This window comes from Anabrus simplex, chromosome 4 (genome assembly GCF_040414725.1).
Source record: "Anabrus simplex isolate iqAnaSimp1 chromosome 4, ASM4041472v1, whole genome shotgun sequence".
In the NCBI taxonomy this organism is placed as follows: Eukaryota; Metazoa; Arthropoda; class Insecta; order Orthoptera; family Tettigoniidae; genus Anabrus; species Anabrus simplex.
In genome coordinates this window covers 283,647,967-283,668,118 of record NC_090268.1, presented here as the reverse complement: position 1 = coordinate 283,668,118, position 20,152 = coordinate 283,647,967, and positions in this window count along the sequence as shown.

Below are 20,152 nucleotides of genomic sequence, written 5' to 3'. Positions count from 1 at the left end.
ATTTCCTTTGACAGCAGGAGCACTCTCGTTATTATCCCAAGAACCTTGACAGCGGCTTTGTACGTCAGACTGGTGAATGAACCAGTTAAGCTGCCATTCGTTCGCAGTATTCAAGGGGGTGTTTTCCAACAGGATAATGTTTATGCTCATACCGTCACTCGCCGTGCTCTACAGAGTGTGGATCAGTTGCCTTGGCCTGCGAGATCAACAGAACGTTCGCCCATTGAGCACTGATCATTATGGGACAACAAATACAGTTCCATCCAACAACAGCATTAACCGTTGCCAATTTGACTGACCAAGTGTAACAGGCGTGGAACTCCATCCCACAAAATGCCATACGGCACCTGTACGGAACTATGCATGCATTCAAAATCATGGCGACTCATGTCACAGGTCTTCTCGTGCATACTTGAACCTGTGACCTGGAAACTTAATAAAATACATATCGTCGCTGCTGGGACAAAACCTGCTGTGTGAAATATTTTAGCTTAGAACTTTGGCCTGACAGTTCGCAGCACGTGGAGCCGAACAAAGGAGTGGAAGCGCTGTGTTGCCACATGATCCGGCAGGAGTTACTACATCACAGTTAACATCTCTCGTTCTGCGCTAGGCTCTGCGGAAAATAATATCCATTAACGGCGATCATGAAAGAGTTAGAAAAACGCTAAATATCGTTGCTATTATTCCAAGGTGGCTCAGCAGTCGGTAATTTTTTTAGCTCAAATATCGTAAGACAAACTCCTCATTCCCCTTCCTCATACTGTAGGCTTTAATCAGTCTATCTCCGGAAGATTTATTTTAATTTTAATTAGATTTCAGTATCAGAATGGCATTTTGAATGGCCTCCTCAACATTCTGGGTTCAAATCCGGGTGAGGGTGAGAAAAATATCTACGAGATTTTTGTACAAAGAGGAGAAATCGTTCGGACCCTGCCATAGACAACGGCACAATTTAAGATGCCAGCTATAATTGGAATTAGAGTTGTGCGAGGTAAAAGTCCGACTTGTCGTTTCGAGTGCCTTTAAACTTGCAATCATTAGTCATGGGACCTCTTTTTATTGAAATCCGAAGCAAAACAATATATATTCTAACCATAGATCATGATTCCTAATTTCTAAAATCTCGCATGCCTTGTCTAAAATTCGAAAAATTGAAGTCCATCCACCTTAATGTGAAGAAAGCACAGAAGAATAATAATTTATAATTATTATTTTCAGAGACAAAAAAAATAATCATCATAAAAATTTCGAAGGGTGCTGGAAACACCTCTTATACTTCAATTCAAACATTAGCTTTTCAAGGCAATTTTGTCGACTTCATGCTAAAACTGGAAAATTTGCATTACCAATTTTCAAGAAAAATCCGAAATTACATTTTATGTATATGATACCGATTATCAGAAAGCAGACTCCCGTACTGGTTACTCAGCTTTAAAATGCACTTTGGAGAAGTTCATCACAGTAGAAAATTACTCACCTTCACGGTGTGAGTGGAGCAACTCTCAGGGAGAAATCGCTTTCTTCACCTGCGGAGCTGTCCGACTCGTTGGCTGAATGGGCAGCGTACTGGCCTTCGGTTCAGAGGGTCCCGGGTTCGATTCCCGGCCGGGTCGGAGATTTTAACCTTAATTGGTTAATTCCAATAATGGGTCTGGGGCTGGGTGTTTGTGATGTCCTCAATACCCCTGCAACTCACACACCACACATAACACTATCCTCCACCACAATAACACGCAGTTACCTACACATGGCAGATGCCGCCAACCCTCATCGGAGGGTCTGCCTTACATGGGCTGCACTCGGCTAGAAATAGCCACACGAAATTATTATTTACCTGCGGAGCTGGAGCTGGAACCGAGGGAGATGATCATTTCTTCCACACAGTGTTCCAAAACTCCTTCCTTTTTCCACTGCTTCTGCGTCAGTCCCCATGTGTGTTTCACCACACAGGCCCATTTTTCTGCAGTAACATTCTCAATACCCTCTCTGGTCAGTCTCTCTATTTCAGTGATGATGAACCTCTTGTTATTCTCAGCTACGTAACCCTTCACTTGTGACCAAATATTTTTTATGGGGTCCAAATGGTCATGGTAAGGAGGCAGCCTGATCATCTGGTGGCCATTCATTTTTGCTATCTCATCGATGACATAAACTGGTTTCGGTTTGTAAGCTGTCACAAGCTCCATTAGCTCTGACATTGTAGTACAAGGTTCAATGGTAATATCTGTGTTCCGAGGCAAGACATTTCTTTCTACCCAAGCCAGCATGTCAGCTTTTCTCGTCTGCATTGTTGGGGCTCTGTCCGCTATTACAGAATGGTATGGAGCATTATCCATAACAATGGTGGACTTGGGAGGAATGTTTTTAAGGAGGGAATTTTCAAACCATGCTGTGAAGGAAGCAGCATTCATTTCTTCGTGGTAGTCCCCTGTTTTTCGCGACCGGAACATGAGGAAACAATTTGGAACGAAGCCTCGTGCAGTGCCAGCATGCAGGACAATGATCCTACCTCCCTTTCCTAACGGGGCTTTCATTGTGCCTTCTGGTGTTCTGTTCCTTGGTTAAGGAGTGGCCAGCGTTTACAAATGTTTCATCAAGCCACACAATGCTTTCGTAATCTGCATTCCTAACAGCCCTCAAGTAGCGACAGCGCCAAGCTACGATATCATGTCTCCCGATCAACACAGTTCGGTTTCAGTATTTTTAAAAATGAAATCCTAACTTATGAAGGGAGATTCGAAGGGAAGACGCACTACCAAAAAACAGTTTATCTTCTCTAAGACTCGCATGTAGTTTTTGTAGTGTTGGGTGTTCCTTTCTTTTGTAATAGGCATATATATGCCGTCGAATTGCTCCTTCCTGGAAACCATCCATACTGGCCACACGTTTGTCATAGTGTCGGGTTTTGCCCGGTGTTGATAACCCGCCATGTGATGGTCCAAATACATCCACTCCCTCTCTTTCCCCTTCACCTTCCTCCCAAGGCTCCTTTTCCTTCTTTTCTTTTTCTTTCCCTATTCTAATTACTGTAGCTCCAGAAATTTTTAAAACTGCTGCTGTTCTTTCTACAACTTTGTTAACGTCTGTCAGTGGGCCTCGATTTTCCCTTTCAGCCTCAAAATATTCTCGTAAGGCACATACCATATCGTGAGCTTGACCACGAATAGCGAAGCCATGCCTCCCCATTACCCTTGCCTTTTTTTCTAGGTGAATGAATTCTAGGTCGCCCTCGTTGTCGTTTAGCGGCACTCTGAACGGGTTGCAACATTTTGAGTTCAGTAAATGAGGTGGTGTTAAAATGACACTATACTATACACAATACTAAAATTTACACTACACTAGAACGCCAGCCTCGATAACGATACACTTATTAACACGAACACAATCAATAGCACTATAATATTTAGCTGATTTCAAAAACACACTATACAGAGAATGATATCACACAAAGTAGACATTGTTAGCCCAGCCACATGTGCTGCGATATACTATATTGGCAACGTGGAACTCGGACCGACCGCCTCTCGAAGCTATAAGACAGCGGGGGTAGGAAAAGGGAGAGTGCATGTCGAGCTGCGATTGGCTGAAACGGGAGGCGTGTAATGGTTGCCATAGTAACTGCCACCTCCTACTACCACGCTGAGAGCTGTCAGAACACGCACACTGTTTTAATAGCACTACAAGGTGCAATATTGTGTGAATATTGTCAAGGCATTCTCGCTCTTCATAATGTATGTGCTGCGGGTCAGTATGTCTCCAAAAATATTATCACACAGGAGGTTTTGTCCCGGCAACGACGATATGTTACCTATACAACTGCTTAGTTTAAACGAAACTGATATTCCTCTAATGTCTTCTTGATGCTGGGATTTCATTTTTCGCACGCGTAGGTTCGTAGAACGTAAAATTCATTTCGTATTGCCTAAATTTAATTATCGGCATTAAGTATCCTATTTAGCTTTAAAACATTTTGCTATTTGTTTTACGTCGCACCGACACAGATAGGTCTTATGGCAACGATGGGGCAGGAAAGGCCTATGAATGAGAAGGAAGCGTCCGTGGCCTTAAGGTACAGCCCCAGCATTTGCCTGGTGTGGAAATGGGAAACCACGGAAAACCATCTTCAGGGCTGCCGACAGTGGGATCCGAACCCACTATCTCCCGGAACCGCACGGCCAACTCGCCCGGTAACTTCAAAACAGAACTATAGATATATTTCTAGTCACACGTAAGGTCATTCTCCGTCATCATCAGCGAACTGCTCCGAACCACCTAGCGAATTATAACAGGACCTACTCCCGTTGATTTTACGGGAAATAATGACGCGTGCTGGTCCTTCGAGTAGACGTCTATATAGGCGACCTGCGCATCTGTGAGGATGGGGCTCTAGCTATGATGAATTCTAATGCTGAATAGAGCAAGCATACCTAGCCCCCGAGCCATCGCAATTAAGTTTAAATTCTCCGATACGGCAGGGATTCCTTGGACCAAAAGCTAGCAGGTTAAACCATTCAGCGATGGAGCCAACATTACTAACATTAAATATAGGATTTGTCAATTGATTATTCTTCCAGGTTTCATTGAAATATATCTAATCGAACCTAAGCAGTTCCCTTGTAAGTCGGATGGAGTAATTAACTCAAGGTCCGACAACCCAGTATAAACTTTTAGTGAAGGCTGAGTGAACATCAAGGCCATTTGCCTCTTCAGTATTCGAAATTTATTTTCTGAATGTTTCGATTTCCTGATGGCGAATCGAATCCTCACCTTTCCGAGTGAACTGAGCACGCCTTAAACGCCTCGGATAGGCAGCCCCTATTTCGATACGATATTTATTATCATAAAAATATTAGAGGAAAAACAGAGTTCTTAGGGCTACGTCGGTTGATAGGCAGTAGGATAATAATACAAACACTTAAGAGATCAAACTGGCTTCATGATTGAGTCTGCTATTCTGAAAAACCACGAAAAGTCTAAGAAAATATTGCTGTATTTTCTACTACTGCCTTACATTAAAATTACGTTGTTTTTCTTTGTCTCCTCTAACACTTATTGAAATTTAGCATGGGTCTTACCTGTCGTTTTGGTTCCTAGAAGCTGGAGCCGGAGTCACCTAGAAAGAGAGAAGACCTGTGTTAGCTGCACATCCCCAAGTATAACAAATTCACATCGCTTAATGACATACATTTATAAAAACTTCTAGACCGTCACCTACATTCGCGAAGGCACACCCAAAAAGAATAAAGCACAGAGTACAGTCATAAATCAAACCATTTTGGAAGCTTTCCGTGCCTCGCTAGACGGAGAATCTCTCGTAGGCTCATTTGGCAGATGCGACATCACGGCAACGACCAGAAGTATTCCAAATAGCGCGTTACTTCAGCAGACGAGATATGAATGACCATTATATTTCGTTTCCTCTCTCGTGAATATTATTTTTAAACCCCAAGTTTGAGATGTATTTTCAGATTACAATTTGCACATACAAGCATCTTCATTATAAATTGTTATGCCTTTCAGCGATCAGTGTGCAAGCCACTGCGAATACAAACGCATACTCCAGTGAAATTCAGTACATACACTTCGGAATTTAAACTAAGAAAATTATTGCACGTTATAAACTTCATATTAGAGCCCGTATTGTCAAAGTATCAACTTGTGAAAATTTGAATTTTATAATTCCACTGTAACTTTTTTTGATGATAATAATAAATATAATCATATTAATAATAAAATAAATCATGAATAAAAATTACTCAAAAACTTAATAAAATTAATAAGCATAATTAACCGAAATGTCCGTAGTATGGGCGCCAGAGTTCACCAGAATGGATCCCTCGAATTTAGATAAGAGCATGATAAACTGTATATCCCAGGGCGTGTACATAATGCTGCGTACTGGTACATCTGCTGCAGGCCTTACCTAACCTCCTGAAAACGACTAATTAGGTAGGAACTGCACCTAGGTCCATCAATAACACTGATTCTAAAATAGCTAACTATATTCTGAACAAATTCCGTGCATGAGCACCTCATCAACATACAACATTATACATATAATACACACATAAAATATTGCTGGAAGACTCCATATTTACAACAATAATAATAATAATAATGAAAACAGTGGGAAAACGAAAGTGAGAACTAAGCTACCATTTGTAGATAGTCCGATGAACAATGTACATGTATGAAGATAAATACCCTTCACTGTCTCTATATAAATTCGACTTACCGATTCTCATAATCGGCAGTTATCACATCACACAGATACTCTACCTTGTACTACTGTGTTCACATATTTTAACACTTGTAAAGATATATACACACGTCTGTCGATCCTCAACATAAATTATGGAAAGTCTGAGATAGCTTTCACCAACATATAATGCCAGGCCGCCACAAGTGCTACAATACTTAATGCGCAAGCACTCTCCACAATCAGCCACTTTCCACGAACATAACAAGACTACGCTCCACGAACGTTTGAAGTCCAGTCCATTGCAGCCGTGTCACTCCAGTACCGTGTATCAGCACCACTTCCTTCCCGTACAGTGCCTCAGTTGTAGTTGTAGTTATCTTCCTTCTCGTTCCTTTACAATCACCTCTACAATCACCCTTACAATGTTCCTTACAATGTTCTTTGGTTGCCGCCGTATGATCAACCTTTATAGACATCAACATCTCCCTCCTCTCAGATGAGACGTCTGGATTGGTGCTTGCCAGCCAATCATGGGTGGTCCTCTTCTCAAGCCCAAGCCCTGAACTACTTCTTCCTCCCAAGACAATAACAAACTCTGGGGTATATTCCATGAATCACCAAACTTTCCCTGGTACAACAAGCTCATCTCATCAGGCTTGGATATATACATGACTAATGGAATTTCCTGACACAAGTACATCACAACACACACTGGATTAGCCATATGACTCATTCAAATTACCAGAGTTATTAAAGCAATGTTTTCCCACTCGTGCAAAACAAATTACTCATACCTACATATGTGGATATCTTCCAGCTTACCAATATAAATGACAAAACATACAAATGAAATACTGATAATAATAATAATAATAATAATAATAATAATAATAATAATAATAAATCGAATACTGACAATAATATCTCTAACTTCTACATATAATTCTGGGGTGTGATATATGTACTATCACACCACCTTTACGATACTGTAATTGTCTTTATTAATTTAATGTAGTCTTTTTAATAACGACAATTACAGTATTGTAAAGGTGGAATTATAAAATCCAAATTTTCACAAGTTAAAGCAAATTATGTTAAAATGAATGAATGAATGAATGAATGAATGAATGAATGAATGAATTAACAGAACAACGAAAGACGAATTAAAATAATTAATAAAAAACAGAAGAAACACTAGGAAGGAACGAACATAATAAATGGTTGTTTGGCCATATCAGTGAAAAAATGAAAGAAGAAATGGTCAACGGGCAGACAGACAACGCATCTCGACAGATATGAGCGGAGCCCAGATCCATTGAGCAATTATAGCCCTCCGGCCTTGGGCGTCTTGAGTGCACTTTCCGACTGGGTTAGTTAACTAGACTGCATAGAAGTGGTAAGTGGTGGTACTTGTGAATCGGAATCGAACTGGCCAGGATGTAACTTGCAACACAGCGAGAAGGGATGAGTACAGAAATCAATGAAGAAATGAGAAATTAACCCACATAATAAAGAGCCAATTCAACGAAAGATTTAGTGGACAAGGAATGTACGAATCCATGAGTGAAAGAGTGAATGACTGAATGTTGCTCTCAGTCGAGTTGGTCGTTGTAGGCAATTAATGTGAACAGAAATGAAATAGCGAGAGAAATGCACGGTCCTATCTGGGCCATTCTATAACAGAAACACTTAAAGAAATATCAACTTTAGAAACGTACGATAACGAAACAAAGAAGAATGCATACAATGAAACAACAGTATGCCGTGAAATTGAAAACGCTACAAGGGAAGAGAGAATCCGACGGACATCCGTGTATAGCCAGCAGTTTTAATTAACAAATCCCATTTTCTGTGGAAACTAACTTATAGAAGAATGATCACAATCAAGGCTGAAATAATTCACTCGAGTCGCAAATCAGATTACCATCGTGTCCGTTATACTGACTGAACAAATAGCATTGTCTTAATGCGATAATGTAGAATTTAAAAATTCCAGCAGTTCGGAATGAACGGTCAAAGGCTCAACGTAATATTCAGCGTGTTCGTTCTGGTATCTAAACAACGACATCGGGTTAAACGAGTTGGGGCCACGAAGGATAAAATATTTAATTGAAAAACACATACAATGGGCTTTCGAACTCAAACCTGGAATTAAAACACTAACGTCGCCAAACTACAAGAGTTTTTCTTGTGCATTATCTGCTTTAGGAGCGAAAAAAACAACATGAAGTAGATGCCTCTAGTCAGAATATTCAATAAAATTACTTTTTTCCGAAAGCAGCTTATCTGAGACAACCAACACAACCAAAATACACTCGGTGAATAACTAATGGAAAGCATGGAATTGTTTTGGCTGGCTTAAAACCACCATTAGCTATATGCACTTCAAGTTATTTGCTACGAACAGACCGAATTTGAGGTGCTGGTGTACATGATTTGAGCGCATGTAAAACTGTACTTTTGCTAGGACGATTCCCTTCAGGATGCTCAGTGGGACTTTCGGTACTGAGTTCTGAAAGGAGAAGTTCTTCAGCTGCCCAGGCTCAATTTGGGTTTTGACTCTCTCCTGATGCCATCAGATATTTTAGGTGGAAATTCTCCTTCGTAATCCATTGGGATTCTAGGCTACTGCCCTAAACATATCCTCTTTTGGAAATGAAGTATGAAAAAAACCTGTTAGATTTCACCGCAGTATGTCATATAGTACGCACCTTGTTATTAGCAGGTTTTACCTAAAGCAATAGTTGAGACAGAAATCGTAGGAATGTTTATTATCTGTACGGCAGGGAATGAGAGTTATTTCCCGTCCAGTACTTACATTTAAATACCTGCCATCAAAAACCTTTTTCAGTTCGCTATAGACCACGTATACTTTACCGTCTACAGCATATAACCAGTTCATAAATATTACTTAATTTTTTCTGGCCCGTATTATTGCACATTCTAGCCATTCTTCCAGCTAGAAATTGCGTTATCAATTCCTTTCGGAGTTGCAAGGCTTCAGTTTAGCAGTTGCATGTAAAACTTCCTACTGAGCTTTGCTGCTAACTATAGGGGAATATACCTTTACCTGACGTACAAGGAGAGGTCAGACCCTGCGTCCAACCGATTTCAACGAGCTTCAGCGTACCTGTTGGGGACCATTCAACAGTAACTCGTGTATAAGGGTTTACGTCAATACGTTTTCGTTTTCGAAAAAATTGAGGACAAATGTCATTGACGCAGGATCCGCTTCGGACCAAGTAGAAGTGATAGAACACTAAAAAGAGAACACATTTTACTTAAACATATCAGATCCGCAACCTAATAATTACCGCAAAATTCATGAATCCCCCACTCCCAATGCATCGCGTATGTACTAGGGAAGTTTAGCAGAGTCAAGCGGAGCGGTGGCCGAGTGAGCAGCGTACTGTCTACGAACATCGACGACGTGATTTTGAGTCTCGCTGTAGCTATATATTTTTTACAAGATAAATTATTATTTGAGGAAACTTGAAGATAAAAGTGCAAGTAAAAATATTAGGCAAACTGTGGTCAACGTTATTTTCTACCTCATATATATATATATATATATAGAGAGAGAGAGAGAGAGAGATATCCAGCAGTAACTGCGAGAACGTTTAGGCCTATATTAATTTCAGGAAGAAAATAAAGTGTACTGAAATTTGTGTAACATTTTTGTTCCGATTTTTATCTTCATGTTCCCTCAAATATTCATTTATTTTGTACAAGAAATATAGCTGCGACGAAACTCGAATTAACCTATTCGACGTTCACAGACAAGTACTAGGCCACCATTCCGATTGACTGCGATTAACTCTCCAAGTATATATGCGTTGCATTGGAATCGGGGATTCATACATTTTTAGGAAATTATTTTGTTGCGGACCTGACATGTTTAAGTAAAATGTGTTCACCTATTAGTGTTCTATAACCTCTACTTTATCTGAAGCAGATCTTGCGTCATGACATTTGGCGTCATTTTTTAAAAAAAGAAAGCGTATTTACCTAAACCTGTATACACGAGTTACTATTGAGTGTCCCCCACAGGTACATTGAAGCTTGCTGAAATCGATTCGCCGCAGGGTCTGTCCTTTCCTTACTAGTCTTGGGTATTAGGCAGGGCAAAAAATAAGGATCAGAAAATGCGCAATGACCTTTTATTCGCCGATTTTAATCTCAGTAAAACCATAACAACTTCCTGAATTATTTCTAAAGATAAAAATACACTGAATCGTTGCATTCCGGTCGGCATGCCTTGAAATGAAAATTTCTAAAGGGGAGTACATTTTTTCAAAGATCGATATGATTCTTATGTCGCCTCAAACAAGTAAATATAGAACAAATTTCCACTGAACTGGGTAATCTATGAAGAAACAAGGGGAAACGGCTTAACAGTGGATACAATATATTAGTGACTTGCTGAGGGTATAATAATAATAATAATAATAATAATAATAATAATAATAATAATGTTCGCCTCTATGCTGTAGGGGCTAGCGCGATTAGCTGCCACCCCCGGAGGCGCGGGTTCGATTCCCGACTCTGCCACGAAATTTGAAAACTGGTACGAGGGCTGGAACAGGGTCCACTCAACCTCGGGAGGTCAACTGAGTGGAGGTGGGTTCGATTCCCACCTCAGCCATCCTCGAAGTGTTTTCGGTGGTTTCCCACTTCTCCTCCAGGCAAATACCGGGATGGTACCTAACTTAAGGCTATGGCCGCTTCCTTCCCTCTTCCTTGTCTATCCATTCCAATCTCCCCCCCCCCCTACAAGGCCCCTGTTCATCATAGCAGGTGAGGCAACCTGGGCGAGGTAATGGTCCTCCTCTCTAGTTGTATCCCCCGACCCAAAGTCTCACGCTCCAGGACACTGCCTTTGAGAGGTGGGATTCCTCGCTAAGTCCGAGGGAAAAACAAACCCCGGAGGGTAAACAGATTAAGAAAGAAAGAAAGAAAGAAGAAAGGAAGAATAATTATTTAACGTATGTTTCACATCGAAACGCTGCGTGTTGAGTTCGTGTTAAATGCTACAACTTATTGAATTTGTATCTATTGAGGCTAAAGGTCAGCGTGTTTTCAAACTTTCTGAACTCATTAAGACCTTTCACAAAGATCTATGCTGAGCGAAGCCCTGCTTACCCATAAACAATCTAAATGAAACATGCTATCAATATTTTTAAATAAATATTATACATATCTTCTAGTTAAAGAAATACTCTACCTTTAAATTACCGTAAGTTATTACAGATACTTTTCGAGACACAGAAAGTGATTGGAAACGGCAAAGACGGTAAAAACATTTTGTGAAGTGTGTCTGTCTGTTAGGTCATCAGCACAGAGGCTGGTTGGATCCTCAAATAGCAACACCAAAGGTTATCCGGTTAGACTAAAGGGAAACCGCTAAAACCAATGGCAGAGACCAAATGAGGCGGCCTAGGCAAGGTAAGGAGTGAGGTAGTTTGCCATTGCTTTCCTCCCTGGACCAGACGGTGCTACTGCAGCACGACTGATCCTATGAGCAACACCGTTCACAACCCTCAGGCACTAGTTGTGCTCCAGATGTGATGCTCAGTATCACCCGTACCCCAGCAACTTCCATATTGTCACAACCATGGATGAGACTGGGACTTCCGTGGAAGCTGCATTTTGCTCTCGCCTGTGCCAAGAGACGGATATAAAAATACTGCATCCATCAATAAATGGCAACAGGGGGTTTGTGAAGTGTATGGGGTGTGCATTGTTGGTGACAGATCGAACGTAGGCTCTATAACATTCGCACATAGACTGGTGGTAAATTGAAAATAACGGATTTCTGCCCAATTTCTTTCATTATTTTCTGTCTCCATTTCAAACTCGGGTATCGCCCCAGTGATCGAGAGTGACTGGAAGAACTTCGCCTAACTTTCACGGCCTGTGACGTAGCCACAACGTCACTGTGGGGTTGAATAGCATACGCTGCGCTCATCGCCTGTCCGCCCGCTTACAGCGCTGGGCGCCCGCGGGACGGAATACCCAGCGTGAGCACCTCTCTCCTAGATAGTTTCGGGAGTGTGCTCAAGTACTCAGCAATCCGGAGCAAGACAACAACGAGTTAGCCTGAAGAATATGATCCTGGCATTTGTTAAGTTAGTGAAACTTATTTTTACTGTTCCTGTATTAACATGTACCTCGGAGCGGCCATTTAAATCAATCAATCAATCAATCAATCAATCAATCAATCAATCAATCAATCAATCAATCAATCAATCAATCAATCAATCAATCAATCAATCAATCAATCAATCAATGAGATATTTTCCCGTGCGTTTAGGATCGCGTAGCTATGAGTTTGCATTTGGCAGATGGTGGATTCGAATCCCACCGTTGGCAGCCCTGAAGATAGTTTTCAGTGGATTTTCATTTTCACACCAGGCAAGAGCTGTATCTTATAATTAAGTCCATGGCCGCTTCCTTCCTAATCTTAGCCCTTCCCCAACCTTGCGGCGCCGAAAACCTTCAAAGCACTAGTAAAAATAAATAAATAAATAAATAAATAAATAAATAAATAAATAAATAAATAAATAAATAAATAAATAAATAAATAAATAAATAAATAAATAAATAAATAAATAAATAATCATGACTGATATGTATTTAGGACTGTTATCCAGACGGTGAATTCTCTTTCAGTCGTTTACCTAGTCTATTCGCCTCTTACTGTAGAAGACTCGAAATGAATAGGTACAAGGTCTATAGTAATTTTTTTTTTGCTAGTTTGCTTTACGTCGCACCGACACAGATAGGTCTTACGGCGACGATGGGATAGGAAAGGCCTAGGAATTGGAATAAAATGGCCGTGGCCTTAAGTACAGCCCCGGTATTCGCCTGATGTGAAAATGGGAAACCATGGAAAAACATCTTCAGGGCTGCCGACGGTGGGGCTCGAACCCACTATGTCCCGATTACTGGATACTGGCCGTACTTAAGCGACTGTATAGTGAATTGGGATTGCCTAAATCATGTCGCTTTGCTCAATGAACACTCTGATCTGGCTAAACAGTAAAATATTGATCTGCTCGTCAACGCATTTATCAATTCAGTGAGAATTCTCTCCAGATCCTTCCAACTTAGGAGAGAAGTTAATAGTTTTATTAACATATAAAATATCACTGATGACCAGCAGTCGGACCCGCCGTTGAGGAGGAGAGGAGTGGCAACGCACCTCAGCTGACAGTAGTCGGTCAGTGTAATGTTACTGTTGATCACACGCCTTCATATTTTATTTTCTTCCAGCTCAGTAATATTTATTCGAGGCCTAAACTTCCAAACCTCTTTTTTATGATTTCGTCTACGTCCAGTGGTCAAGTGATCGTTCTTTCATATTTTTCTTCTCATTTCGAAAGTATTAATAATCTTCCTGATCAATACAGGATAATGACCCCACTAATAAAAAATAATCACAACAACTGCCATCATCTGACGGCTAGGTCGTTGCTCACCCTTGATGGATTGATGGATTCGGCACAAAACTAACTTCGCAATTACTGTATCTCCATAATTATAGCTCAAACGATAAAAATCTGTCGGATAAAAAAGACTGAAAAGTAGATTTCCTATATTTTTTGTTATTAGTTCTGTCTAAGGAGTACACATATTTCCAAAATATTTGGAAGTTTGTGAAAATATAATAATCACGACCTCCGTTCTTCTTATTCTGCTTCTTATTCTTATTCGTAAGATAAAAGTGCTTTAAACATAAAGATTGTACATTCTATTTTCCACAACTTTAAAAATGTACAGTTTTTCTATATAATTCATTAACAGAGAAGTGTGAAATTTTCCTAAATATTGTAAACTAGTCAAATAATATCTAGTCAAGCGCACTCTCCGGATATCTCAAAATTTTAATACGGAGTTTCAAGAAATTCTGTCGATCGGTTTTCCCGTGACGTTCAGATAAATAAATATCTAGACATCCGACATACAGGCGACAGACAAATATTGAACATATTTTCGACTTATATAGCCTACCTCATCCCAGAGGCCAAAATTTGAAGTGTATAGACAAAATTATAATTGCATTCATATAGATGGTAGTAATGAATTATAACGGTTTTTCCAAGTTCAAAACGACAATGACATTGTGCTAGTTGCGGAATGTCCCGAAAATGAAATAACTACTTATTACGTAATTCCCATTTTAGATTATTTCGAGTAGTACTAGCACCTAGTTGTGTTCTAACTTCCGAAAATTGCACTATACACTAGCAGCATTGTATATCGCCCTATTTACTTACAGTTAAATACATGACTCAGAGAGTCAGAATTTTAACTTGAAACATCATCGATCTAGCAGACCCTGTATATAATAGAAACAGCTTAATTTCCTGAAACTTGGAGTCGAAAGCTCAACAAGGATGCTTTACATCCCAGCGTCTTAGTATTTAGAAGGACGCCTCGGAGCGACGGGTAGGCCACACATATATCTTCCAGCCAGTAGCTCACGAAGAGGGCACAGATCCCAGGGGAACCCTAGGTGTGAGCCACTTGCCGGTTCATTATGCATGCAACGGATTTCGAACTTCCAAGTAAGTTACAGCAGTCAATAGCGGTATAGAAGTGTAGTCAATTCATTCACTGGAGAGGCGGGAGAAAACAATATTAAACTAAAAATTGTATGTTGCTGCTGCATCATTACGTATTAGAATATATGAAACAGCAGGAGAATATAGGTCAGCCTCGCGGTGTAGGAGTAGCGTGCCTGCCTCTTACCCGGAGGCCCCGGGTTCTATTCCCGGCTAGGTTAGGGATTTTTACCTGAATCTGAGTGCTGGCTCTAAGTCCACTCAGCCTGTGCGATTACAATTGAGGAGCTATCTCACAGTGAGATGGCGGCCCCGGTCTAAAAAGCCAAGAATAAGGGCCGAGAGGATTCGTCATGCTAACCACACGACAACTCATAATTTGCAGGCTGTTGTGCCATGGGGTTTGGTTTGGTTTGGTTTGTTAGAATATGGTTCAGTTCGTTTACTTTATTTAAATACTTTAATCTGATCGAAATTTTGTCTGATCAATTCATTCCTTACGAAATAGTTGTTTCTACAACTTATATAGGTGCTATACATACCAGATGGCCCATTAGCACCGGAAGGAAAGCGGATATTAGACAGGAGAGAGCACGAATTTTCTATAGCGAAGAGGCAATAGCTAAGAAAATGCCGTTAGTTCGGAGAATCAATGAAGAAAATTAGAAAAAAATGGAGACTATTTATATGATTGAATTTGCAAAAAATCGCATTAACCATACGTTAATAATAATAATAATAATAATAATAATAATAATAATAATAATAATAATAATAATAAAATGCGTCAAAATTCTCGTGAGTAATGCTAGTTCAAGCATAACACAACAGATTTCTGGCTTTCTTATTGAAAGTGTCCATTCATATTGCAGGTGTTTAAAAGCCGACACAAACGTCTTGCAGTACTTTCATGAACTCACCTGAACATATCTGGTGTCGCAGATGCAGTTACACCGAGCAAGTTGGCCGTGCGGTTGAGGGCGCGCAGTTGTGAGCTTATGCTTGGAAGACAACGGATTCGAACCGACCTGTTGGCAGCTCTGAAGATGGTTTTCCGTGGTTTCCCATTTCACATCAGACAAATGCTGCTGCTGCTGTATCTTAATTAAGGCCACGACCGCTTCCTTCCCACTTCCTGTCCCATCGTCACCATAAGACCTATCTATGTCGGTGTGACGTAAAGCAGTTTTTAAACCAATAAAATGCACGCACCTCATTAATGCTCTGACGTAAGTCCTCATCATTCAAGGATTCTGTTTGGAACACTTTAGTCTGAATGTCACCCCACAAGAAAAATCGAGTAAGATTAAATCAGGAGATCTTTCTGGCCAAGGTAAGGGACCACCTCAACCAAACCAGCATTCAGGATTCACCCCATTAAGGCTATTTCTCACACGTCAGAAATAATGAGCCGGTTGTGAAATCATGCCGGAACCAATGCTGTACTCTCAGTCGGACTTCTTCCAGAAAATTCTCCAACTCATTCTGAAGGAATTCCAGGTAGGATCGTACCCCAAATCTAAGTGGGGGAAAAACGGGTCCGATGAGCTGGTTTCCAAGAATGCCATATCATACGGCTAGGCCCAAACGTTCCTGTTGATGACCTTCTCGAACCCAATGTCTGTTTTGAGTAGCCCAATTATGAAAGTTGTGCCTGTTGACAATGGCATTATTTGTGAAATAACGCTCATTTCTTCACTGAACGCGATGAACAAAGTCAGGACTATCATCGTATTAGAATAACTCTAGTGCAGTAAAAAGTCTGCGTTTAAAATCATTTCCGTACTGTTGCTGATTGAGGTGCACTTTGTTTGGATGCTACACCTTCTGTATTCAATTCTTTGCAATGACATTCTGGAAACACCCTGCACACCAGACCTGCCACTGACCTGTAGTGTATTAAAATAGCATACGACGTCCGGCACTAACCTTCGATCACACCCACAGTAATTATCAACAGCAATGATCATCATCATCATCATTATCGTCACCATAATACTGAAAATGAAAACATACAACCTGTTTTCCAGTCAATGGCCGGGTCAGGAATGTAATGAATGAAGCAGATATAGGCTATTAGTACGATGGGGTCGCCACTCCCAAAGTGATTTATTAATGACTGATAGATGCTATGAAATGAGAATGGAGAGTGTTGCTGGAATGAAAGATGACAGGGAAAACCGGAGTACCCGGAGAAAAACCTGTCCCGCCTTCGCTTTGTCCAGCACAAATCTCACATGGAGTGACCGGGATTTGAACCACGGTATCCAGCTTACCATAATACTATGTACCTATATTACAAATCATACTTACCATGTGCTGGATTCTCCTCAAAATAACGAACAAAATTCTGTACCATTTCCTCGTTCTGACGTACTGGCTTCTCTCTAGATAGTCAGACATGAAGTATTCCGTCCGTCCGTTAATATCACCCTCGTACGCATAAAAATGCGTTCTGATATTAATCGCCGCACAGGTTATCTCTCTTGGTAAAGTCTGCGAGTTGCGGCAGCACTTTGCTGCGTTTCACTGTACAGTAGAATAATGCAATGTCAGTGTATTCTTTGTTAGCAAGCTCACCACCAACAACACAAAATTAAGGTCTACTACGTACTGAACGTAGTCACTGTACTCAACAAAAGAAAGACGGAACAAACTGAGCGAATTCAAAACCCTTGTACTTCAAGTTTCAATCACTGAAAGGACATTCGCGATGAATCGCAATCTCAATTCGTTACGCCTTTGAATTCGGCAACTGTTTAGCATTGCCTTCACGACTCAATTCATTACGCCTTTGATACTGACTTTCGAGTTAGAAAACACTACTATTGGAATGGCTGTATATATTTGCCTTCCTGCCGGCGCTGATGGACCACCCAATATTGGTTAAAAAATGTAAAATTTCTGTACGAAGCAATTAAGTAATTCAAAACACATACTGAGCCTCAGAACACGACTCAGTCAAATAGAGGATTATTTCTGAAGACTTTATTTTAGTTTATTTTGCCCTTTCAATGAATGGAAATAGAGAAAAATGTGTTGTACAAACAACTTTCAAGTTATTGTTAACTGTGTAAGTATTAAGAATAAGACGCACGTTCGTATGATATATTTTATTTTTATTATTATTATTATTATTATTATTATTATTATTATTATTATTATTATTATTATTATTATTATTATTATTATTGTACCGGGAGGTACACCTCAACTCTGCACATTCAAAGGAAGCGCCCTAATGAACTCTATCTATCCAACAAAATGTGAAACTGCTATTACAAGAAGTGAGGACTTTAATCAGAAGATGTCACTACTGAAGTGTTGAGTAATTGTGTTGTTGTGAAGTTGCCTAAACTGACTTTGCTTTGTATTTGTTTACTTCAGGAAGTTTGGACATTTCTCCATAGAGGTCACTACCAAAAACTATGGTCATGCACTCTGGCGCAAGGGAACAGAAGTTTTTATTGAAAGAAATGTGTTCATGGATGTTCTCTAGTAAATCAATTTTCATTTCACTTCCTTATATATTTCAAAGTTTGCAACACTGCTTTCTCATTCCGCCAGTTTTGTATCTGGCCAATGAGAATTTTCTGTAATTAGTTTTCAGCCTATCACAGGCTTCTTTTTGGTTCTTTGGGTCTAACTTTGGGTTCTGCCAATAAAATTGAAAGGGTGTGTACGGATTAGTCCAGAGTCCTCCCGAACCTTCCCTTCGTGCATATAAACTGCGGCTGCTATGGCTACCTTGTCATTTGATCACCGAATTTCTAAGAGTGTGTGTTAAGACAGGAGGCGGGGTGCCTTATTCTTCGCCAGGCAGTTCATCAGCCCAGGTAATGGCCATCAGTTTTATCTCTCTGTAACCACCTTCGCTGACTTACGCGAGGAAAAGATCCGAATTTCTAACTAGGTAACCATCCTTTTCTAAAATATAAATTTTTGTTCAGCTAATGTAAAACGTCATAAAGTCTTTAACAGTAAATTGGGGATAGAGAGTGCGTTACCCTCTCTAGTTCCCCTTCAACTTGGTTTTGAGGTGACTACGATTTAGTGCCGTTTTGTTTCTCTAATGTATTAAATTAACTTTCATTCGAGTCACCTCAGTAGCTTGAAATTAGTCCCTGTATCATCAGGTCGAGAGCCCTGTTAGGGTTTTAATACTTCATCATCTAGGAGCGCAAGTGTACGCCTCCATTCAGTTTGCGTTCGGGCCATTTTGCTTAATCTGTTCTTTTTCCACAAAGGCCCAGTAGGTTGGGTAATTGATACCTCTGTGTAAAACAAATTTTGTAAATTGTGCCTTGAGAGGCCAAGAGATAATAAAGTTTTGTGTAATATTGCCTTAAGCGGGCGGTTAAAATTGTATGAATGTTGGAGAGCAAGTAAGCTCTTTTCTAGTTTACTGTAATATTGAAGAGTACCTCTGGAAGGCTGTAAATTTGTTGGAGCAAAGTGCTCTTGAATTGGGGGATTTCTGCCCTTGCCTAAATAATAACACTTTGAAATTGTAAACTAGGTGCTTGAGGTCCAGAATTGTTAAAGTTCTGAATCTTGAATTTTCCATTTTTTGAAATTTTTATTGTACCTGTAACCTTATTCTTTCACTGAGTGAAAAATTGGTTAAGTTTGAAATTCTGAAAGAAATATAACCTTTAGTTAAAGTTTTGACTCAATTTCTGATATCGTAGTTAGACCCTTTCAATCCCCGCACCTTCCTTCACCTTTTTCTGCTCCACGGATATCTCCGGAACAATTATTATTATTATTATTATTATTATTATTATTATTATTATTATTATTATTATTTTATTATTATTATTATTATTATTATTATTATTATTATTATTATTATTATTATTATTATTATTATTATTATTATTATTATTATTATTATTATTATTATTTTACAAGTTGCTTTACGTCTCACTGCCAGGTAGGTCTTATGGCGACGATAGGATACGAACGGGTTAGGAGTGAGAAGAAAGCGGCCATGGCGTTAATTAAGGTACAATCTCAGCAATTCCTTGGTGTGAAAATGGGAAACCACTGAAAAACATCTTCATAGCTGCCGGCAGTGTGGTTGGAACCCACTATTTCCCGAATGTAAGCTCACAGCTGCGCGCACCTAACCACACGGCCGACTTGCTTGGTGAAAATATTTTACTCAAAATGTTCAGGTGCGTAAGTAGCGGCAACTCCGCGTGAATCGCTCTGTATACATCGTGAATTACCAGAAATCTATGCACCAGGAGTTGTTTTACGTCGCGAATTTAAGCATTTTCAAATACCACCAGACTGAGCCGGGATTGAAACTGCCAACTTGTGCTAAGAAGGCCGACAGTCCGCTTTCTGAGGCCGGCGAAATAATTAGGATAAT